Consider the following 25,228-nt stretch of genomic DNA (forward strand, 5'->3'; position numbering starts at 1 on the left):
AGAGAAATGTCATTCAGCAGAAGCATTCTTTTGCCTTTGATGATATAAAAATAACAATTGTACTTTTTTCATGTTTAATTAATGTACTTTAATTCTCTTTGTTAACTGACATGGTCTAGTTCGTCGCTGTGATTATTAGGAAGAAAAGAAACTCGTCCAAAACAAAAGTATCAAAGTGAAAGACAAGTGGACGGGGTGCGGTTCTCCTTTACAAGAAGAATAAGGAGAATAAAACAAGGAACGAAACAAAGGCGGTGGTCAATGTGAAGTCGCCGTATTAATCAAGGGTTAAATACAGTCCTGCGGATGATCAAAGGTAAAGATACGATATACGAGGCAGTGTTTGGCAAAATCGCTGCGTAAGAAAATTATTTCTATCCGAGCTCGAGTTCTCTCGCCGGCGAATTAATCGGCATGGCGCGCGATCGGCAAGGCGGCGCGACATACATATATATATTTTTACTCCCCCCCGACATGGGACATAAAAACGATTATGTACGACGTGGGCAATTTCCAAACACACTCGCGACGCGAGTTACGACGCATTGCTAAAATGCGTGACGGCGCGGTACGGTGCGGTGCGGTGCGGTGCGGTGCGTCGTGGGTGACGCAACAACGCCGTCGCGTTCTCCGTTCGCGCTGTTTACGCGTGCAGAGAGCAATGACGATCGAAAGCTTTCGGTTGCGTTTAATCGGCCCTGTCGCGTCTTACGTCACATCCATCTAATTAAGAAGTTGGTTTAACACTCCGCGCGCGGCGTCGCGTCGTGTTGTTATCTCTCGCTGCGGCGCGATCGACGCCTTTCTCCTCTATCTTTCTGAGTCAATTGTTGACGTTCTTTCGAGGGCGCCTTTGCCTTGCCTCGCCGATATCAGACGGATGGTCGGTCCGGTCGACAATAACAATGAAAAGTCGTCCGAATGCCAAATCGATGTCACGGATCGTTGAAAGTGCGTCTTCGTAACTAAATTCCGACTTATCACTTCGCGCCAGAAATGCGCAAAATCGCGGTGGTATATCGGCGTGTCGGGCATCAAGTGAACCATCAAGTATTTCGGAACTGTCGTGTGTAAACGCTGCCCATCGCGGTAAACAGATTCTTGTTTCCTTCCCCCCCCCCTCTCCTCCCTCTAGAGACAGCTAGCTGCTTGTAGACGTTGGAAATATAAGCACTTCGATCGGTGAGTAGGAAATGGCTTATGATACCCTTTGGCATCGTCAATACTCTCCGAGCTATTGAGCTACCAAGAGCTCTTACTACTTTGACTTTAATATTAGCTACTAAGACCCATTTTTCATTGTCTGGTTAACTCTTGTGGTTTAGAGGTTGATTGTTTAATTTTGACTTTTATTGTTGACACTTGACTTTTCATTGTTACTTTATTTTAAGTTAATTTAGTTTGTAAAATTATGAAATATTATTCCTTTTAATCAAGTAAGTAAGTGGGATGTTCAGAACATTCGAAGCAAATTTTATTTTTATAACTATATTTTTTTCATAGTATATAGAGTTAAATTTATATTTTATTTATGTTCTTATGAGATAGAGGAATGTAAAAATAATGAACTTTAACAATTTTTTTACTCTTCTTTTCCAAAACAAGGTTTTTAAAATAACTATGCGTAGAGTGCTGTCCACCTATCCATTTAAAGATCAATGTTTTTGTTATAACGAATTTGATTGGACGCACTCAATGCGCACTGCTGCATATTAAAGTTATCGTACAGAGATTGACGTAAAAAAGTGTATTTAATATAAATATTGAAACAGATTAAACCGCGAAATCTTCAATTCACTTTATTGTACTGTTAGATAAAATGTTTATTTTAGAATTCGAAATATTTGCATTTCACTTTTACTCAATAAAATCTTATACAATGGCTTTTAATATACATCAGTGCGTATAATTCATCTAACCGAATTCGCTATAAAATTCTGAACTGATGAAAACTGTTCGATCGAAACGTATTCATATTTTTTGTATTCTATCTTATCAGCTAAATACATATTTTAATTATCTTAACATCTATTTTGTTCATCTCTTGGTCATTTAATTTTGTTATTATTGGTATGTAAACAAATAAATGTTAGTCTGTTTCTATTTATTGTGTTTTAAACTTAATCTCACTTAACTTTATGATAATGTAAAAATTGTGTTTTTCAAGCTATGATTTATATTATTTACCAAACTAATTTTATTATTTATCAAATTAATTTTGTATAATGATAATTTTAAAAGCTATTCACTACAAAAAAATTGATTCAGTGAAATTATAGAAGAATACAATTTTTACATTATCATTAGATTAAGCCTAATCACAAGTTAACCAGCAAATGAAAAATTGGATCGAAGAAGATAGAAAGTACTGCCACGAGATTCATAAATATTTTAAAATAGTAGACAGTAATCTGAAAGATTATCCTGCTTGAACTCGATTCGAATCTTGTGGAGTTCATACTGCGGCATTTTATTGGAGATTTCCCTCATATTGCATAAATATTTGTCGTCTTTGGTTAAATCTACCACGACATATGTAGATGAAATTGGTTTTGAAGCTTTACTGTTATATACCAGTAGTTTCCAGCAATGTTCTGAAGTTTTTATAATGCAAATATAAGCTCTATTTTCCAAGTGGAATTCCAATTGTGGATCCTCAAGTAACACAATACCTACTTTTGGTGAGATAAATCTCGTTTCGTTTCCATACCTGAATATGAAAAGAGAATAATCTTTTCGAGAGACGGTTTCAAAGGTCGAATTAGGAGAAGCCGATATGAAAGATAAGCTCAGTTAGAATATTTGTAGAAAGTTCTTTGCACGGTTCAATATTATTTTATGAAAGCTTCTTTGATCTTATATAATATTTAGAAATTTTTTGATTTTTTGTTTTTATCTTAACTTTAGTTTTGATAACATATATTAAATATGTGATGATGTCAGATAGATAAATTTGTTTTAAATTGATCCACTTTGGAATAACGTAAGAAATGATTTATATATATATTTCAGTACACTTTATATATATATATAAAGTGTACTGAAATTCACGAATCAAAATAATACAGTAAGTTTTATAAAAAGTTTTTTAAAAAAATTAAATAAAAAGTTACTTGTAAGATTTTATTTTAAGCAGTAGTTTATTAAAAAATAAGAGTTTAAATACAGCCAATTACGTTTAAGCAGATTACGTTTAAACGCTGAAGTGAGAGTTCACTACACTACCGCAATTCATGGGCAAGTGACCGTGTAAATGTAATTTGTAATTAGTTATATTTAAATCTTTATATTTCAAAAAACTACTGCTTGAAATATGCATATATAACTTTTTTAATTTTTTTAAAACTTTCTTGCCGTAGCATTTTGATTTGTAAATTTCAGGATATTTTGTTAGCGCGCCCTTAAATTGATTATTGTATTCTAATTTTAGAAGTAAAAAGAGTGTACTGAAAAATGATTAATGCTCGTAATATTACATTACTCTCAAAATCTGAATCAATGGATAAATCACTGATATCAAAGTATGCCACTAGATAACTAGAGACTATCCACTGATTCAGATTTAAAGAATAGATAATATGTATAGTATATATAAATTCAAAAAGTAAAAAGGGCGTATAATTATATATAAATTCAAAGATTTCTATTTCTCTTCTAGTAGATACTTTTTGCCTCTGATAAGGTTTTGTACACATTGTTTGGCGAAGCTTATGTTGCAAATATATTATCATTTTTTATCCGTTAGGAATGAATGATAAGAGTACTTGTTATGATTTGATAAGTTTACTCGAGTGTATACGGTTTAGCTACGGACTTGTATGTCAGAGTAAGTATGTGAATTATTACACCTAAAGAAAAGTTTCTTTGATTTAAAGAAATGTTTCTTTGCTATATACGGTTAAAGAAAAAATTTCTTTGATTTGAACTCATTTTTTTTTATTTAAACATTATTTTTTGAAATAAAAAAATTAATTCGATTTAAACAAATTATATTTTATTCAAATCACAGAAATGACGTTCAAATCAAAGAAATTTTTTCTTTAACTGTATAGCAAAGAAACATTTCTTTAACTCAAAGAAATCTTTTTTTGGGTGCAGTCTTTGAAATGTCGATCGGATATAAAAGACTTGCGTCAGATGATCGATCATTGTCAACAATTCCCTTAACACGGGAAAGAACGATATTTATCTCGAGAATCTCGTTTATGAGTTTTCTAAACATTCTTGCAATACTTTACGTAACGCGAAAAGTATATTAAAGACACCCTAATTATGTTTTTGTCACGTCGATACTGTGATGTTACAGAATATTGCGAAAATTAACATTTTCCAGCCGAAATTGATATTTTGTTACTGAAAACCAATTAATAGTTGTAATATTACATTAGATAATATCGTATAGAGCGAATTTCCATAAACCGATGTGTTTAACGCCACTGTAAACAGAAATTGGAAATCGAATTTATAATTCACAAATTGCCTGCAAAAGCGTCTATAATTTCGTTGACGTGAAAATTCACGGGGTTATAATTTCCAAGCGCTACACTTAAATTATTTGCAGTGATAGCCAGTTGCGTTTGCTAGCCGCCAATGACTTTTCGTGACATTTTCAGCTTGCTTGCTTTCGACCCATCCACCGTGTGTGATCTCTTTGATTTGATCGCATGCGGAACAATTAATTATTTTTATTAATAAAGTGCGGCCGATAATATCCCGAATAAAACACGCAGAAATACCGCGTAATGTTTCATAACAAACATCGAAATAATTAAAGCCAAATGGTCGATTTCCTGCTCTTGAACTTTGATATTTATTGGATTTGTGTTGTGAAAATACTATAAAATTAATCAATTTTGTCGCGGATTAATTTTTTTAATTAAAAAAAAAATCATTGAGAGAAATCTTCTCTCTAACGGTCTTTTTTTTTACGGAAAATTTACATATATTAAATTAATATTTTCTACAGAAAAAATTACATATATTAAAATTTAACTTAAATTTATTTTAATATAAAATCTTTTGCAATTTACTTTTTTCTACAATTTTAATAAAAAAGAATCTTTCCTTTAAAATACGTGTCTTTTAAAACTTAATAATTATTAAGCTTTATTATATTATTTTATCAGTATAAAAATTATTTTAGAATTTATTAATATTTGCACGTTTTATTAAAAATATACTTTTTTAAAACTGATCATTAATAAATTTTTATATCGATTCAGTTCACTTCGCACGTTTATATCTGAAAACTGTTATTAATTGAGATCTCGAAATTACTACAGCATTGTCTACAGTGTTCAACAGTTCAAGTTGAATTACCGATTATCCGTACGTCAAATTGACGATAATTACAGCTATTTCTCGCGCATTTGCGTTGATCGGTTCTTGTGTTTACAACATCAAAGAGTGTTTTAGTCGCGGGTAAATTCTCGGCATTCGTGTGCAGTTGAGTGTCGTAACACGCATTGAAATGCGAACCAACTATAGCGATACGTTTTTTTTTAATGATCAATGGAAAGCGGGGAAAGCCGATTTGATGGGAAAAACGACATAGCTTTCGATATGCTCTGATAACTCGTAAAATAATTCAACAAATTAATGCGACATATCCAATAACATGATTGGATGTTTTACGTAATCCCGCAAAAAAATTCCATTGCTGTTGAAACTGGTGACCCAGTCGGTCGTCGTGAAACCAGGCCATCATTTTTTTATCCATCTATTTTTAAACCTGCAATTTAACAATGAAAATGCACGATGCAAAAAAAGTACAAATGATGGAATTGGATTGATTTTAAAGGGAAATATATATTTTCTCTAACGATAATATTTTTTCTATGAAAAATTTACATATATTTAATATTTCCCACAAAAAAATTAATTTATTTTAACATAAAATCTTGTGCAGCTTATTTCACGATTTTGATAAAAAAGAATCTCACGCAATTCTTTAGTAGAACACGTGTATTTTTCTTGAATATAATAACGCTTTATATTGTAACAGAAAAAAGCTATAAAACTTTGTATCGTTTGTATCGCGATATTTGCAACAACAAAAGGTATTCGATGTATATGAACTAATATTCAGCAGCAGCGAGAGAATTGAATGTTTGTTTAAACGCAGACAAACAGTTATTAATAATCTGTAATTCGCGTTAGCCTCGTTACCCAGAATCGGTAGTCAATAATCGATAAAACTCCGATTGTTTGGATGTAAAATTTAATATTATCAGTATTTTCTGAGTTTCTATGAAACTATGTTCCAAATAGAACATGTATCCACGTGGAAGACGGCTTTGATGTTTTATTCTCGCTTCAAAGTACTTCACTTGTTACGATACGCTTAGAACGATTTTGCTGAAGAATCTAAAAATTCAGGTAAATACAGATTTGAAAATAACTTCGTTGGACCATTAAAATAAATCAGTAGAAAACTAAAGCATCGATAATCAATGCTGCAAAAAAATATTGACATTCTAGCATTTCGAGCACACATCCTACATATTATTTCATTTATTAGATCATCTAATAAAATTTATTTTTAGTTTTCTAGCTATAATATATAATATCTAGCTATAATAAATTTTTAGATATTCTCTAAATTTCTTGAAGTGAAATCTCAAAAAATTAACTGCTATTGAAAAGAGTGAAAAATTGCACTCTTAAATAAGAGTGATACATTTTTATTTTTATTTTTTTTTTTAAATGAGATTTATTTCAAAGGAAAAAAGTGAAAATCTGTCACTCCTCAAATAAAAATTTTTTATTGAAAACTCTTTCAATAAATAAATAGTGGCAGTAGTATTTTAACTTTTTTGGAATAAGTTTTCATTCCAAGAAATTTAAAGAGTACCAAAACCGTTTTTCCGTATATACATTTTCCATTTGATTGAAAAAACCTTCAATGAATTTTACAAAAGAAAATTGCTGTTACTAAAAAAAATCTCTAACATTTATACGTGATTACCTTTTCGTAACACGTAATGCATGAAACTAGTTTCTCATAAAGACAACCGCGATTACATTGATGAAATGGAATTGAAGTCTGTAGTTGGAACTAGTTTGAAAAGGGCACTTCTGAGATCACTTCGCTGTTCTTCCTAAACGTCGTCGATAATACAATTGCAATCTACACGCGGATTATACCTATCGTTTTACCTTTCAGCGAAAATTTGATTGGTTGCAATCAAATTGCGGTTGAAAGGCTTAGTTCCAAGTCAATTCTTCTTAATGTCGTGTCACTCTCAATCTCTTAAAGAATATTTTATCTCTCAGGGAGTTATTACGGTTTCCTCACAACTTCGCAATGTGTAATCTTCGTTCCTTTGAATTCGGGACAATTTGGAAAGTTCTCCAATTTGTGGCTTCCTTATTTCACGTGTAACTGCCTCACATATAAATACCTTGGCAATTACAATAAATCGTATGTTTCCACATGCGAGACTTGCAAAGTTAAAGAAAATATCTAATTGCGCAAGAAGATTAACTGTTAAGTATGTATAGATTTATGATACTATCATGCGAGAAAATATATACAATGTATATGTATTAAATGTATGTATGTGTACATTATTGAAGAAAAGCATCAGCGTTCACGTTGAAAGGTTATCTAATGTAACGGAAAAGAACTTATAACAGCAGGTTTTCGAATCTTTTCAATTTGCAACACGTCAAAGTTGATAGAATTCGCGCCTTTTATTGTAAGAAAAATAAATTTCGGCTCTTTATTGTGATATTAGAATAGGATCGAACTTCGCTTTCGAAGATCAATTTTCTTTCCCGAGATATTCACATACTATTATTTTTGAAATTTTTTATTACTTAATTTTATTTCCAATAATTGAAGACTATAAATATATTTTATTTTTGTATGTCAAATTGTGTAGAAAAATATGTAAAATTATATTTTATATAATTTAAATGGAAAAGATTAAATCGAGATAAAAAAAACATTTCTCATCAATTTTTTTTTATTTGGTTTTTAATTATTTTCAAATGTCATCGAATCGAATATTATGTACCAATTTATAAAAACATTTAATTTTAACAATTAATTAAACTTAAAAATGATTAAACCGACGTGAATAGAAGCATTGAAAAATCACAAAAAGAAACGTTTGTCTCTCGATCGAACTTCAATAGAGAAAGATCATTATTTTTCCAAAGAAGAAGCTTCGCGTTTGTGCTATGTCATTCATTGTTCCCAGAAATTGTTATATCCATCGGAACGATCATGGGAGAGGTAGAATCATTGTTGCCGACGTCATTCCCGGTTTCTCGACGATGATAACGGACAAACGAGGCACGAGCGCGAGCATGGCTTATCACCTTGTTATCGTTATCGCGTCGAGTTATGAATGGGCGGGATCACGCCGTGCTACGACTGTTTAACTTGGGGGTAACGTCTTTCATAACGTACGAAGGAACATCTCGCTACGAAATTGGAAAAAAGAAATAATACCGATCGCAGTGTTATCGACCGATAATTGCACTCGCTTTTATCCATTATTATTTTAAAGAATCACAATTTATCTAGCCATTTTTCAATCGCGGAACATGCGCGAGTTATACTCAATCTCTTTTTTACGACACATGATAATGTAATTATATGTGGAATGCAGATAAAAGTATAATAAAATAATTAGCTCGAATATCGAATTTATAAAGTCGATTACGCCTTAATGAAAATATAATTAAAGTCGATTATCCGCGGTAATTTATGTCCTCAATTTTCAATGTTGAACATTTTCGTACATCGGTCCCCTCGAATCGATTAAAAGTACATTCGAGATTGCGACAGAGATTGGAAAAAATTGGTTATTACTGATGATACAATTTGTTTTGTGATCTAATTTAAATCAAATAAATACCTACTTGAAATGTCAAAAATTTCACGATGGAAAAATTGTAGATTCGATGTTGAAGATTCAACATTGTAGATGTTGCGTTATTTTTTTTTTCATTAGCAGATAAAGCTTAAGAAAGAATATAAATTTTTTTTCCGTGGGATTTTTTTCTTCGTGCTTCTTCATTTTTTTCCGCGCGATGTTTCACGCTACTTTCGCAACTCGATATTCAAAGTTTATCTTTGAAATGAATAGAGATACAAACGAGAAATCCGAAGACGAAGAGGATGAGAATTCGAGAATACGTTACGCTCACCGCAACGTAGAGTTTGTCGCCGTCAAGATAACTCGTAGCGTTAAAATATTATCAGCCATAATTTAGCTCTTGCTACGAGAGAAGTAGTATGCGCATTACAGCTGACATACAATGTGGTACGAGTCGAGTTCGTAGCAACAAACTTGCTGGAACGAGCTAAGAACTAAAGGCTAGCAGGTTTGCTTGGTATAGCATAGCGAAGTATTCGTGCACTTTGCCAGCAATTACATATTTATTCGAATCTGCGGGAGTTGTTGCCATGATTTCTTGAATCCGACGTTATTTGCGACATCGGAGATAGTAACGTTATTAATGTTATGCCGCAGTGTTATGTCATTGTGGTATGTATATCGCGGATTTGCGTTAAATCATATTGCGTCACTCTTGCGAATATAATATTCAGAGATGCTAAAGAGATGCTAAATAGAATTTTTCCTAAATAGAATTATGAAATATGGATATTCTACCGCATCTTTTTATCTTTTTTTTTCTTTTCCCGTTAATTTATCATTCTGCGAATGCAAGTTTTATTGAGAAAACGAATACTTGTTACCGTTACTTAAAATATTAATTTTTAACATACAGTTTTTTATGATTCTATATCTTATATAATAATATAAAGTTTTAATATTGTACTTTTTTTATACTGTATTTTTTTTTTCATATTTCCTTTAACAACGAAATTTTCTTTTAAAATGAAAATTTCGTTTGCCGGTAGATATGTGATTAATTTAACGAAACGATTTTTAATAAATAATTACAGCGTCAAAATACGGAATAAACGGTCACTTATTCATAGCTTACGATGTGATTGCGCTTTTCAATCAATTTTTTATTTACTTGGAAATATGTTGCGAACTGATTGAGGGTTTGCATTATACTCTCTAATTTCGCGCGATGTTTATGTCACGTCTGCGGTGGTATTATCATTATCATGCGATATTGCTTGCCAGTGCAATTAACGTAATTCGAGAAGGAAATACCGCAATACGACCGAGGCAATAATCACGGTCGCGAACGTGGCAGTAAAGTGAACTTTTGTTCGGAACGAATATACGTAGGCCACGTATTACGAAACTTGTCTGCTGTTTCATTTCAAGTGCGTCTCATGAGTGCTGTCTCCTCCGTTCATTGCGATTAGCAAGAGAGGTTGTCGACGCAGGAAGTGTAGTTGTAATAAAAACATGAAGGCTCACGATGCGGTGAACAATTACGGCCTACGTCGGCACAAATATTACACCGTAAAGGGCTTCTCTTAATCGGTCCATTTGCGGTTTAATGCACCCGCATGACGCGAAGCTCGAAAAAGAACTTTTATATACGACTGGCTGAAATACAGAGCGCGATTTTTTTACGAGAAAGATTTGCCTTCGAGGTCATAGTTTAACGTGAGTTTAATGGTCTGGATTACTCTCAGGGTCTTTCTACTTGTTTCCTTTCGAATAAATCGAAAGAAATTGTCGAGATTTTCTTCATAATTTTTAACTCCATGAAGACCTTATAACTTCAACCCAATTCTACCAATGTAAGTTTAATTTTAATTTCGGTTTACAATTTACTCTTTATCTTCTTTTAATTATAAGAATTAGAAAAAGAGGAGCAGTAAATTAAATAAAAAAGGGATAAATGATAAATTAAATCGAGATGAAGTTAATCTTACATTGGAAAATCGGGCCGTGTACTCAATTCCGCCAATGTAAGATTAACTTTAATCTTCAATTTATCTTTTTCTAATTCTTGAGAGGTAAACAATAATATAAACAATAAATTAAATCGAGATTAAATTAGTTAATTTACACTGATGGGAACGAGCATTACGGGCAACACGCGTTTTAATGCAGCAATCTTATTCGCGCTGTTATGATATTTAACTTTAAATGTATTCAGAAATGTTTCTCTTGTTTGCATAAAACGAAAAATGATTCTTGTTATTCTTTACTGAATTGTAAGCAAGATATATATGAGATACACGTTATAAATGAACCTTTTTTTTAATTTTTTTTAATATCTGACATTTGAAACTCTTTACTTTAAATTATAGTAAAATTCTGATTTTTTATAATACATATAATATGCATATATAATTTCACATGCCTCGATGGTCGAATTGATATCTCCGTTCGGGAAAGTCGGGAGTTTCAGGTTCAATACTGAGGTAATATTTTTTGCAATAAATTATTTGATTTTTAATACTTTATTAACTTTACTATTAAAATGAACGATCAATCTAATTTGAGATATTAATTTCGGCTTCATCAGTTCGCGATTTCATTTAGATCTGACAAACTTTATCGGCGTGTAGTTTATAAAACTGAAATAACATACATATTTGCAAAAATTTACATATATGAAATTTGCAATATTACTAAACACTAAAATTCGCTTTGACCAAAAATAGCGTTATTTCTATTTATTGATTTATTCGTTGATTTATTTCGTCTAATTTCGACCTCTTATTGAATACATAATTCTTTATGTATAATTAGAATTATATAAAATGTAAATTTGTACATATATACATATTACATTTTAATGATAAACTCTTCAAAAAATATGTAAAAAGTAATGAAATTTATGATGCTATTGAAGTCAAACCGCTTCCGAGAAATCCCGGTAGATTTCTCGACTGCGCCGTAGATTGTTTTCCATTGCCTCTCGTAGAACTACTTATGCGTAGAATTCTCGTACGTATGGAATATGCAAACGTGGCAATCTATGTGCTAATGGTGTTCATGTTCTCGGCTATTCCACACAATCATTTTCGTATCAGTTACACGGAGTAGATCTACCGTGACTTTATCATTCGGTATCTGCATGAGCTTATAGAATTTTTTTAGAATTTTAATTATATTTGCATATCCTATTCTTACCAAAATTTCGCTGAAATATATTCCTTACTTCGTGTGCGGCAACATTGCAGTATATGACTGAGTAAAATTGACAATATCTTTACACGCGCTATGCAAGCGCAGTATTTTATGACGACAGTTTTACGCGAATCGGTAGATTTATGTACATGTATAGTTCGTGCAAGGAATCGTTTACGTACACTCACGGTGAATTCGGTCACTCCAATGAATTAGTACACATTAAAAGCGTATAAAATATAATTTCAGTAGTATAATCAATTTTGACAATGAAATAGTACATGTATATTCTGTTAAATAACGTAACATTATACATTAAATAACGTAATATTATTACTGAATATTATTTAATTGTTTCAAATATTTATGTTTCTACATTTGATTTTGTTAATTTTATATATAGTTGCTTTCAATATACATTAATTTAATATAATTCAGTAGTGATCGAAATCACTATTAGTTATAGCGGCCCTCGGGGCATAATTGATAAACAAATCGTTTTCAATGCTGGGAATCGTGCGCGGATAATTTAAATGAATCTGACAATAAACCGAGCCACGAAACTCCCAAACTCCGTAATTCGCGTGGATAACGGGCAATCAAGATGGTTGAGGAATGCAAAAAGTTAGCAGATCGATTGGTAATACTTCCCTTGAGAGCCAGTGGAATGTTTCATTATAATTGTACGACGGCTGCTATTCAAAACGGCTAAACGTAAACTACGTTACTCACAATCAATCCAATAGAACGCATTGATTATCGGCTGGAAGAAAACACACACGCACACACACACGCAATATATACATAGAGCGCGCACAGACATAATACTGAGAGTTGGGAAAACATGACAACTTCTTTTCCGAGGAAGCGAATTCCATCGGTTCTAAAGGCTAAGAATATAGCATAACTGCAAGAGTGGCTTCTAAAGGCGCGACCTGATGTCGCCGTCTGCTTCGAATGCACTGCTAATCCTCGTGCTACATCGTGACGTTCGACAGAAAGTGGAAGGAAAAAAAGAAGAAAAAGAAGAAAAGAATTCTCAAAAACGCAAGTTCAATCTGTATGTGAAGGCAGCTCGCGTCTTGGGATAGTAAAGGAATTTTATTTCGCTGCACTTTTAGAAGAAGGAAAAATCTAGATAGAAAAGTCAGTTTTTTGCATACGCGGTGTCCTGGAAGTTTGTATCACTATTATTGACATAATTCAATGATACAAAGATTCAAATTGTTATTCAAATATTTCAGACTTTTGTTTTTGATTTCTCATAACATTGGAGACGATTCGAGATTTTAATTATACTTATTGCAAATGTAGAATGCATCCGAAAATATTTGTGTTATCTGTATATATCTGAAATAGTTGTTTAATAATATATTAAATAAGTAAATGAAATATTATATAGGTGACTTTTATATAACGTAGTGTCGGAAAAAAAAAAATCACGACTCAAGTGTCAGGTTTAGATATCACATGTGTCACTTGTCGCAGTATTGTAAATCGGGAAAAATTGGAAAAAATATGTGGAGAAAATATGGAAAATATGTCAACATAGTCGTACAACTTTATTTACTTGGCAAATAACAGCGCAATCTGAATAACTGTTATCATGAAATTAATACCGTCGGCTTGTCTCGTTTATTCCAGTAACCGAACTAATCAGAATGGCAGGTAAAATCGAAACAGTTGCCCAACATTCGCAGTATATTCGCGATAACAGGTCTACGACTGTGGAAAACAGTCGGCTGGCTCGCTAATTGATACGTGTTCTAGATACCGTTACTAGGAGCATGCAAATAAGGCGAATGAGAGTGGACCATGACGCATTATGAGCGTGGGTGTGTAGTGAAGTGAACTGAAGTATAGCAATTACAACTTTATGGATCGTCCCACGGGTACGGTTGGGATGAGCGAAAGATTGCGGATACAGCGTTGACTGGCTTGAATGACACGAGTAACTTCAACTTGCATCGCTGTCGCAGCACCAACTTTGCAGATCCGTTATATACTACATGATGGAAGTTGCCCGAGGATCGTTGACCAGATCTTTCGGCTTTCATCCGACGCTGGTCTCGGCCTCGCCGAACCGAACTGATTCCACCAACCACAATCGCGGTTGCAACAATGTTGCTTCCACAGTAATCGGCACGATGGTTGCACGGTGGAAGGCGGCCACCCTCCGGTGGGTTTCAGTCGAGAGTGCGATTTATTAATTGACACGTCTGAGCATCATTGTCGACACGCCAACGAGAGAAAAAGAATCGAAGCGGAAATGTCCGGAGACATTATCTGTATGCGGGATGTAACATTAATCATCGCGCAAATGCACGAAGGACGAGAAATAGAGCTTATCACAAAGTATGCGTGTACAAACATTTATTATAGCTAATAATGCCAATCGCATTTACGATTATTTGCTCGGCTTTTTTTTCCACATTTTCAATAAATAACTCCGTTCTTTTAAAGATCCACGCGTTACGTGGAATACTTTTATCTTTCACAAAGTATACTTTACATCGTTGTTCTTTTGCTGGTGGTATCGTTGAATATACAAAAGATGTAGGTAGTAAAGGATATCAATGTCAAAAACACTCCGGATATCAAAAGCGAAATGCCGCCCGATACTGCATTCTTATCGAAATACCGTAAACTCCATTGAGTTCGCTCTTTGTACACGAGCATTTACGCATAAAAAAGCGTTTTTTTTTATCCTCTATAGATAAATGCGGGAATAGATCGCGCGTTGCTTCGATGACTTTGCTTCGTTAGGAACATTTTTTATTCGAGCGAATAAAACGAACTTACCACGCGAAGCACGTCCGAATCGATACATTTTTAATCAATTCCCGCAACGACGGAGAAGAAGGTAGCGTATAGAGAAAACGCAAATAAAAATAAAATGTACGGGGGGGGGGGGGGATAGATATATCCTCGGAAGTTGCGCCATGCCTGATGCGAATAGCAATTAGACGACGCCTGATAATTTTGCGCGATTTTGCTATATTAATTTTCTCGACCGTTTCTACACGCATCGCTAGATACACGTACGCCGAATAATTATAAACTATCATTTCTCAATGTTACTTTAACACGTTTCGTGCCGCACGGGTCACCGATAATAAATTTTTCATTTTCAGGTTGTTAATATTTCAGCTGTAAAAAGAAACGTGACTATAAAATAATTTTTGATATCGTAATTGGACATAATTATGGTTATCATAATTAGTCACATAATTATTATACATAATTTAGATATAATGTAATATTAGTACATGATATATTTGACTTCGTATAATAATTTCGTAATTTTTTTTAACATGGCATATGTATTATTTAACAAACGCAAACAAAAATATTGTGAGTCACTGATAATCCACGCATCCATGCATGAGTATACAGCACTCTCACAAATTGACGTAAACGTTCTATATCAATCGAAAAATAAATTTAAAAACAATTGAAATATAACATTTATTTTTATGACAATTTTAATATTCGGTTATTTTATGTTACCTATTTAGTTCTCCTTTAAACTCTTTATCATCTTTTCCAAGAACATACAATAAATTGAGAATACTTTATATGTAGAGTCAAGACTGATATATCAGCTCCTTTTTTCCCTTTTTTTCTTTCTCTTTTTCCCCTCCCTTCCCTTGCTACATTGAAAAAAACACTGAAAAAAATATGGACACGAGGCGCCTGTCGAAAGTTTTTGCTGTCATTTTCAATCTTAATTAAATGTCGAGAATTTCGTTATCAGATACCCGATGGAATAAAAGCGTCGATACTTTAGTTTCAGCGAGCAAAAATATGTTACCGAATGCTTTTACTGTCGATACTTTATTTCTGATGTTAGATATCGATTTCGCATAGCAGTCAAGTACAACTTCGTGAGTAAGAGATCTGTTGGTCCAGCGCACATTATATCACCCATAATGTACTTGTCTCGTCTTTGAATATTTCACGGATGAACTCGTTCCTATCGGCTTTACGTCACGACTATACGCATCGATTTTGACGCAGAGCGGCGCAGTACGTTCAATTAAAATTTAAATGCTCGCAACAATGGATGAAGTGGTCCAGTTAAATCGCATCTCTGTGTACATCGAAACATCGGATAAATATTTCCTGCTCCATATCGCCAATCCTCTCACAAGGGGATTTAACTTTTGCGAATCTCTCGCTTGTAAATTACGCAAAAGACGTCGCGAACTAGTTTGGAACGCTCGACAACCTGACACTTCATTTTAACTATTTAACATTTTCGAGAGAACTGAGGAGAGTTTCCTTTAATATTCTGTGATAAAATTCGCTGCGGAAGTAATAACTTTTGGAGCAATATTTATTCGCATTTCTCGACGAGTTAAGAATAGAAATAGATTAGGTAATTTGCAAGACGGCGCCTTACTGCGACGACGAGAAAGATTTTTTTTTTTTTTTTTTTTTTTTTACCCAACATGCGTTTTATTCACACAGATCAAGGAGCATAGCGCTGCTGCGTTACGACTATGTCACGATGTTCTTTATACGTTACACAAAATATAATCACACTTCCGGATGAAAACATTCCGACGTAAAAACGTTGCGAGCAAAGTTATGAGTTGTTGACAAGCGTTTCTGCCGATTGGAAAGGCGCGAATGCTCGACTCCACCCCAACGTTCCTTTTCCGACGTTTAATGGGAGAAGTTAAATTACGTATACTTTCGGATATTGCAGCGCCGAGTATAACGACCCGGGTGACAATGCGCCTGCGGAAGGTTTTTAAATTTCGTGCTCGCCGCCATTCGACGTTAATTATGATGTCTCTTTGTGCTCGCGCGCGAAACGGTTTTACGCGCGAAAATAAACGCAGGGGGGATCGACCTTTCGTCTAGATGACGGTAATTCCCCACAGCACACGATAATGGCTGCCGTGGTAACGGCGCATTTTTTTATTAATTGATCCATCGCGGCGTCATGGTTCCTCGATATATAGTGTTATTCCCCATGGGAGAAACGGAAAAGGCCTGGTTTGTAAGGTCATTGCCCTTCTAAGTATCGCCACACTAAACATTCTTCGAAGTTTTCACATATGCTATTTCTCATCGTATATACTTAGGTTTCAACTTTCACATACCGTGGAAACGGAGATGTTAATGAAATTCATGTAAATTCGTATAATTCAGGAAAATTGTATAATTCGACACAAAATTGAAGACAGTCTTTTGCTCATCATCAATTATTAATTTTTCATCAGATTAACGTTTTTAATTTGTGTTTTTTTTCTCGTTATTTTATAATAAAAATCGAAATTTATCAATGAGCGGAAGATTCATTTTTGCCATAAAAATATTTATATGAACCTAATCTTTCTTTTAAATAGGTTTTTTCCAAACACTTTAATATTCATTTAAAATTCATTTGAATCCATGCCCTTTTGTTCAGGATACCCAATGTCGGAGAATGTCTTTAGGGAATCGTGAATTAACGTCGAGTGATGCTGTATGTGTTCAGTATCGATCGGCGTATGCCTGTCTGTGAATGTAGATATGTGTGTGCACGAAATGTCGCGCCGGCGCTTTTATTGCCAAAAATCACGCATGAACTTCAGAAAACCGCGAGGGAATGGTCGATTAGTAGTCGGCGTGACAGGGAAACTCGTTCAACAGCCGTGCATCGCATTAGGGTGTTACAACCTCATACCGAAGCAACTTGGAGTCGTCACAGATAGTTCCGGACTGTTTAGGCTTTACTGCATGTCGCGATAAATCGGCGTGCTCGACGTGAAACCTGTTTACTCGGTAATATTCGAGGAGGGTACGATAACAAGTGTGCGTATACGTGTGTACGTATATTTACGATATCGCGAAGGATAGAGCTTGCAGTTAGGTCCAAGATCGATAGCACGGGAAATAGATTATTAATCAATTCCGTTAGGGACGCATCGCACGCAGCAAATTAACGCGCCACGTGAGGGAGAGAAAAGGATTTAATGGAGCAGGCGGAAACGGGACGATCTGCTCTTTAACCGGGTCACTTTTGTTTCCTTATCTGCTCCTGACGGGAAGAAACGATGGACATCCAATTCCCGTTATCAGGCGCGACGATTCTTTCTCTTAATACATTTTTCTTTAATCTCGCCTCTTCCCCGTTATTAGACCGATTTAATTAAGCAACGATACCGATCGCCGACATCCGCAATGAATGATAATCTTCTTGATAAACAGCTGTTCATTAATTAATTACTAAAACAGAGTGTTTTTCGCCCGGTTGCCGACTAAAATCTCCTGTCCCGCCGTTAATTATTACGCCTGGTAGTATAATACAACATCAAAATGCGAACGCATTACGTATGCCATAGGCAATTAATATTTTCGTAATAAGCGTAAGATTCTGCCTCTGTCTGATACATTCGCCACTAGCTAACTTCACGCATCGGGGGGTCCCGCTTTACTGCCGTGTATTCTTCGTGTATATATAAAAAAAAAAAGAAAGTTGTGGTTATAGCTTTTTTATGAAGTCCAGCTTCAGCGAGTGGAACGTTGAAGTACCTAAGTTATTCTTGACATTTTTATATTCTTAATGGTCATTATTAAATATTTTTGTCTTACCGCTATATAAAAATATATGAAAAAAATTATTTCAACATTAAGAGCTTAATTAGTAAATTTTGTCGGGGGAAGTTATCTTGGTGAATTAAGTGATTTTAGGAGAGAAAGACGGCGTATGTCTCATTTATAAAATTTAAAGCCCTCTAGATTTGCGCGAGAAAAAAAATTTTTTACTTTATAATTATAATAAAACGAATTCAGCGAAGAAAAAGGAAAGAGAATTGCATTTCGACGAAACGAGGCGTGTGGCCCGAAGAGGAAACAATATATTTCAATACAGTTATCTTTCTCGAAGGTGATTTTTAATTCCCGATTCTCGTGACTCTCTCGTGCCCTTCTCGACATTCCAGCCTTTCCTCCGACGTCCCATGCGACATGTATCGAATGACGCAGATGCAACGGTGCAACGATGCAATTTTTTAATTGATACGTCCACCAACGACGTATTTTCGAGCGCTACTACTAAAGCGTGGGATTAAAAGGCGGAATATGTGATGATAAAAAACCAGCTTGCAGAAAGGAGAGAAAGAGAAAGAAGGAGAATCGCTGTCTGGACATTGGGCTCCGCCCCTTCGAATTCCGATGCGAAAAAACGGAGCTTTTTTGGCGTAAGTAACAACCGATTGAATAATTATTCTGCCGGAAGCAAATTTCTTAGTTTTTGATGTACAATATAACAGAGAAAAAGAGAGAGGAAGGAGGAAGATGAAGTACTCACGTAATCTCTCTGACGTAGCTGAATAATATTTTTACTTGGAAAGAACGATTTTGTTCAAGGAACTAAAAATTTAATTAGTTATAGATATAGACGTGTGATAATAATTTTGTTGAACCATAAAAAAAATTACAATTAGGATACTCAAGCTGGTTGCTAGAATGTCAAAATATTTTGCATTACTTTTTTCTGTATTTAGCTTAATTTTTAGAGAAACTTTAGCAAAATTGTTTTTCCCGTATATTTTCTCAGTAACACTTGCTCATTAAACAGCTTCAAATTTATTAAGGTCTGTTCCCCTTTACATCGTACAAAGTTATGAACTGCGTGTGTTTTATTATTACTGCGTATAATATTATTTTATAAAAATTTTTTTACAAAAATTTTTAACTGGAAAAAGCAAAAATTTTGATAGATTTTCCAATACCTACTATTGTTTCATATTTATATTGTACACGGACATGTACGAATATGTATGAATATGTAAAAATATGTGCATCAACCTATCAGACGAGATCTCATCCGTTTTATCTCCGAGCTGCACAAATTCCGAATATTTGTAATTCTACTTTATGAATTTTCAAAAGATTAAAAAATGACTGGCATTTCAATGCCCTTAAAAGCACCGTAAAGCATTTTTGAGCCAGTCTGAACTGGTAATCTTCAATCGCTGGCGGTACTGCAATGCATATTAATATAAGACCCTATCGAATTTTGTTTTTATTGGACAGGTATCGGTTTATTCGCGTGATCATCATGATTAACGTAAATATTCTCAAAAGCAATCACTTTTTGCAAACTTAAATTTTAGATCAATTAAGCGTTTAAATACACTAAATAATCTTAAGTCGGAAAAAAAATATATACAATATCCGTATGTAACTGAGGTAGAATAATTTTATCTCTTCCCAGATGGGGTAAATTTCAGGTTCTTTGCGGTGGTAGCTTTCACCAGTGTGATGCGAAACTCATTCCGATGCTCGTCCCACACAGAGCGTGATCATAATTGAGGTGTTCAAAAGAGAGAGAGAGAGAGAGAAAGCGAATCAGAATTTAAATATGCAACACAATCTTGTGTAGCAAGACGGTTTAAGAACTGATTACAGAGCTTTGCTATATGTTAACTTTGCAACATTGTGCACTGCTCGGTATTTATCTTGTTAAAATGTGCGTTCTTTATTATAGTTCATGTCAATCTCGTGCTTCAATTTTTATTAGATGCCCAGCATGAAAATAAAATGTATCTCGTGTATCTTTTAAGTCTTGTAAAAAAATATACAAAAAAAATATATGCAAAAATAATTGGATACAGCATGAACATTGTAGATTACAATAGCTTACGTGCAAGGTTCTCTTAAATTAAAAAAATTCTTACAAATATGTAACATGACTGAACTGTCAAGTTCAATTGATTGGTAATTAATGTTGCATTCAGAGACCAGACGTTTGATTGATATATATGAAATTCGTATATATAACTGATGTAATACTATACCAAAGCTCACGGTCACGTATAACGTATGGCGTATTGAAGGCAAAATGCATATATCCTGCTGGTGACTCTCACAGAAAGGGATGAATATCCCACTGATGGCCATGTAACGCCCAGCGTGTTAATATTGAAAATTAAAAAGTGTGATAAATGACAATCCCCTATCAAATTTTTAGTCGAAAAAAATAAAGGCGAATTCTGTTTTGTAGTGAGGAATCTACGATAAAGTAAAATGCGTGCAAGCCTTATTACATTACAATACACAATATTACATGATTTATATGATAAAGTGAATTATTATGTAATATTTTATAAATTTTATAATACACTGCCAACGCGACGCGATTAAACTTGATAAAAATAAAAAAAATTCAATGAGAATAAATAAATCCTTAATCCGAGTAGTGACGGGGGTTTTAAACATTGCGACTTTTAAGGCATTTTAAGAATTATAATTAATTGCACAAGATTAATTGCTATATATTTAATTGGATAGTGCATTAAGGTTATTTGAGAATTTAATTTAATTTTCCTTTTTTCTTTTTAAAACATTTGAATCTACTTAACATTTTTTCTTTTTAAAACATTTGAATCTACTTAGCATTTTTTTCCTAAACGCTATATCTAGCGTTAAAATATACAACTTACATAATATAATCTCTACGATTAAAATGTTTAATCACTTCCATTTTTAGCGTTACTATGAGTTATGACTACATAAATTGTTTCTAGCAGCTAAAAAGCCTAGTATTTTCCTCTCTTAGCTTACTTTAAAACTTAAACTGTTTCACTATATGTACCGACGTTGAAACTCGTTCACATTACGAGTAATCTACTTTTTCTGTATTTATGAAAGGATATTCCAAAGAAATATGACAGCAGATAATCTTCATAGTTTTCTCTCAGTACCATTTTTATTCATAAATATAATTATTTGCAAGAATTTTTATTTTAAACATCATATGAGATTTTTTAAATAATTTATCTCGATGAACTTCATTTTAAGTTTCAAATTAATATTTTATTCGAATAAAATTAATTTGTGCAATCTAGACGAGGAGAAGAGCTTTATAAAGAAATGCTTAAAAAATTCTAAGAAAATGAATTATTAATTAACGATCAATTATTCATGTTAAGTAATTATATTATTAATTAATATAATCGATTATTCAAGCTTGAAATTTAATCCTTGGAAGTATTAAAAATTTAGCTAGATACAGATCTGAATATAATTTTGTTGAACTATTAAAATAATTGTGTAGAAAACTCAAACATGACAATTTGCTATTGATAAGAAGTGCTACAAAAAATTTTTACATTCTATCAACCAGTGTATATAATTTTGATAGTTAAATAAAATTATTTTCAGATTTGTATTCAGCTAAATTTTGAGATACTTCAGCAAATCCGCTCTTCTCGCATACAAAAGAAAATGCAAGAAATATGGGACACCCTATATACTATCCAACTGTGAGAATTCCCAACAATAAGAACACAAAGAGAGCCTTAATAATAAAGTTTCGGTCAAGGCTTTCCACTGCCAATTTATAACGTCCTTCTTCGGTAGTTTGTACAAAAACAATGAATTCAACACATTGTAATTGCGATGCACGTCTCGTTTGTTTCGGTACGTTGTACAAGAATGCCGTAATTGACCGTAACAAAAGCGCATCGCCTGACGACAAGGAGCCAATAGAATCACGCCATGACTGAATTATTTGTTTAACATCAAAGAGAAATGAAGAAATGAAAATTCGTATGCGATTAACGAAAATCTTTAATGAAAATAGAGATTTGTTTAAATATATAAAAACGTCTCTTCTATTTTAGCGTCTACAGATAATAACTTTAAATAATTTAAACAATAAAAATGGGATAATAATAATAATCCTGTATTAAAAGAGATATCGCTAGGCTTTGAAACATTATTAAATTTTATTTCAAAATTATCGATCTCGCATAACTTCAACGACCATTATGAAACCATGCGGTCGTCATGGCGGCTACAAGGTTGCAAGGAGGTGGGTCCCTTCAGAGATGTTGCAAGGGGGACAGGGGGGCGCGCAGATGCCTTCGGGTGTCAGTCTACGGGAACGCCGCAAGGGCGGCAAAACTTTTTGTTCCTACTTCGTTTCTATTTGGAAAAAAAGAATATCTACAACTAATCAATCTATTTTCCTTTTCCTTTTATATCGTTATTTTAATTTTGCGTTTATTTGCAATAGTTTCTTGAGTGTCTCTATTTCCAGCAAAAGTGATAATCTCGTTGTCGATTGCAACAGTAATTAATTGCCTTTGCAAATTGAAATTGAATTTCAGATTGAGAGAAACGTGAAATGTTGTTTCATTCATTAATCGAATCGATAAAAATATAAAGCCTGATCAAGTAATTCATTCGTAGTATGATAAATTGGAAAATTAATAATTAATGAAGTGGTAATTTAATTCATTACATTTGAGATATTATATTACGTTTATTTTTCTGATTAATAAGAGAGAGATTTAGATAAACGTTGTGACTAATTTGATTCCGGATACATTTATCGTATTATGTATACCGTGCATGGGAATGGGAGGGCCCCAACTACATTGTGTTGCTCCGGGGCACCATATATTCCTTATACGTCTCTGGATCCCTTTCTTCCCAGGCCAACAGTCGGTTGAAGAGCATTTGTTAGCGATGCAGAATTCAATCTCTACTTCGTGGTGAGGAACAACGGATTCGTCGTAAAGGAACTCGACGAAAAACTTGTAACGAAACGTAGATGTGCGCGGAAAAGAGAGAAGTGAATGGTCAGGGGAGAACATTGACGCGTGAGCAAAACGCTTCGAATAAAATAACGATGCTTTTCTACTAAAAGAACGGATTTCTTGCAATATCAGTGTCAGGTAAATTAAGATGAATTATATCTATGTTATGCAGCTTAATGCTATACTTACCTTATTAATATTAAACATATCGTGTCGATGCGAGAAGTACATGGGAAAGCTCTCGACAACCCGTAATCAAGATTCTTGATAATTAATTTTTTTCTCTCGGCAATTACATTTGTTTGCGGTCATAAAGAACACTGATCTGAGAGATACCAGAGAAATGTCACAAAGTTGTTTCATTAGACGAGATGCACCAATCCGTAAAATTGTTTTTCAAGCGTCATGAAACACGGTTGTGGATCGTGGTTGTTAACATTTGTACCGAGTTTTCCTCGGGCTACTGTTGTGCATGAAGTTTTCTTTGTCAGTATCAAAGCTCAAGTATCACTATGTTGTCGAGGTATCGTTGATATTTCTAGATGTGCGTACTATTGTAATATTGTCACGTCGATTCTAAATGGCTTGACAGCGAAGAGGAAAAAAGTCGCGATCACGAGGATAACAATGTAGCGCCGCTTCTGTTGTCGCGAGCGTACCTAGAGGCGTGCGAAAATATTCGCGCGTTATATTTACGAACGAGTAGAGACGCTGGGCACATAACTTACCGTAGTGCCAGGATCGAAACTGGTTTTGCGCTGGTGGTGGCTGCAACATAGTAATAACGATCGCACGAATAAAACGACCCGCGTCGAAACCGCTGCAACACTGTAAGCAGGTCCATTATTAATCGATGCGCCGTATCTAAGTGTGCAGAAAAAACGGGGATAAAGGGGAATAGCCGGGGGTTCCTACGCGGTATAAAGAAAAGGAGAGCGTGTTGGCGGCTGTCGAGCGAAAAATCGACATGAAGGGCAGACAGAGGAAAGGTAGAAAGAGAAAGGTCGAGGGAAAGATAGAGAAGGAAACGGAGATGGAATGAAGCAGAGAGAGAGAGAGAGAGAGAGAGAGAGAGAATGAGAGTTGAGCCACAATGTAGCAAGGAGAGAGAACGATAAAGAACATCGCATAATGGCATCAAACGCAAGAGCTTGTGGTAAAAATCACCACCATTTATCATCGAAAATGTGAACAGCATTGATGCTGATCTTATCGCGCGATTGGCAATATGATTCGGTCCTTATTCCGTTATTGGTATTTTTCTTGCTCGTCATTCTGGTCGCACGCTCGCAGGTAGTCATCCATCAGCATCGTGCGCGCGCATGCACGTGCTAAGTATACTTAAGTGTAATATGAACGTGGAACATCGATACTTAAGTCATCCCCTGAAGAAGGTGTCGACATATCGGGGAGTATCAGTATCGACTTGGGAAAATTAAAACGAGCAGAACACAATGTAGCAATCAACGTACAAGTGATGAATGTGCATCACGAAAATATTATATTGAAAGCTTTCGCCGATCTTCTTTTTTGTCATTAACGTAAAAGCCAGGATGAATTTTTTACGATCAATTTAATATACAAAATGTTTTGAGACACTTGGCACGATGCCGCCATTAATCGCTATTACTCATCCATCATGTGTATTGAAAA

At 34.1% G+C, this 25,228-nt stretch overlaps 1 protein-coding gene and 1 long non-coding RNA gene across 4 annotated transcripts in view; one reads left to right on the top strand and one right to left on the bottom strand.

Annotated features, from left to right (window-relative positions):
- Ugt50B3 (UDP-glycosyltransferase family 50 member B3) overlaps positions 1-25,228 on the top strand; it is a 75,640-nt gene that overhangs the window by 43,599 nt on the left and 6,813 nt on the right. Inside the window, exons 9-10 of one of the 3 annotated variants that reach the window (XM_087402975.1) lie at positions 120-316; positions 18,968-22,976. The exons of 1 other annotated variant lie outside the window; for it this stretch is intronic. The gene's annotated coding sequence lies outside the window, so the exon portion shown is untranslated. Of the gene's footprint in view, positions 1-119; positions 317-18,967; positions 22,977-25,228 lie in introns of those variants that run through there. One more of the 3 variants, XM_087402976.1, reaches the window with a different exon arrangement.
- LOC147910647 (uncharacterized) lies at positions 648-24,443 on the bottom strand. The gene is made up of 2 exons (XR_015544128.1): positions 21,392-24,443; positions 648-21,356 (listed from the first exon to the last, which is right to left on the bottom strand). It is a non-coding gene; the product is annotated as an uncharacterized LOC147910647 (long non-coding RNA).

Source organism: Acromyrmex echinatior, chromosome 2, assembly GCF_024713525.1.
Source record: "Acromyrmex echinatior isolate Ae372 chromosome 2, ASM2471352v2, whole genome shotgun sequence".
NCBI classification, from domain to species: domain Eukaryota; kingdom Metazoa; phylum Arthropoda; class Insecta; order Hymenoptera; family Formicidae; genus Acromyrmex; species Acromyrmex echinatior.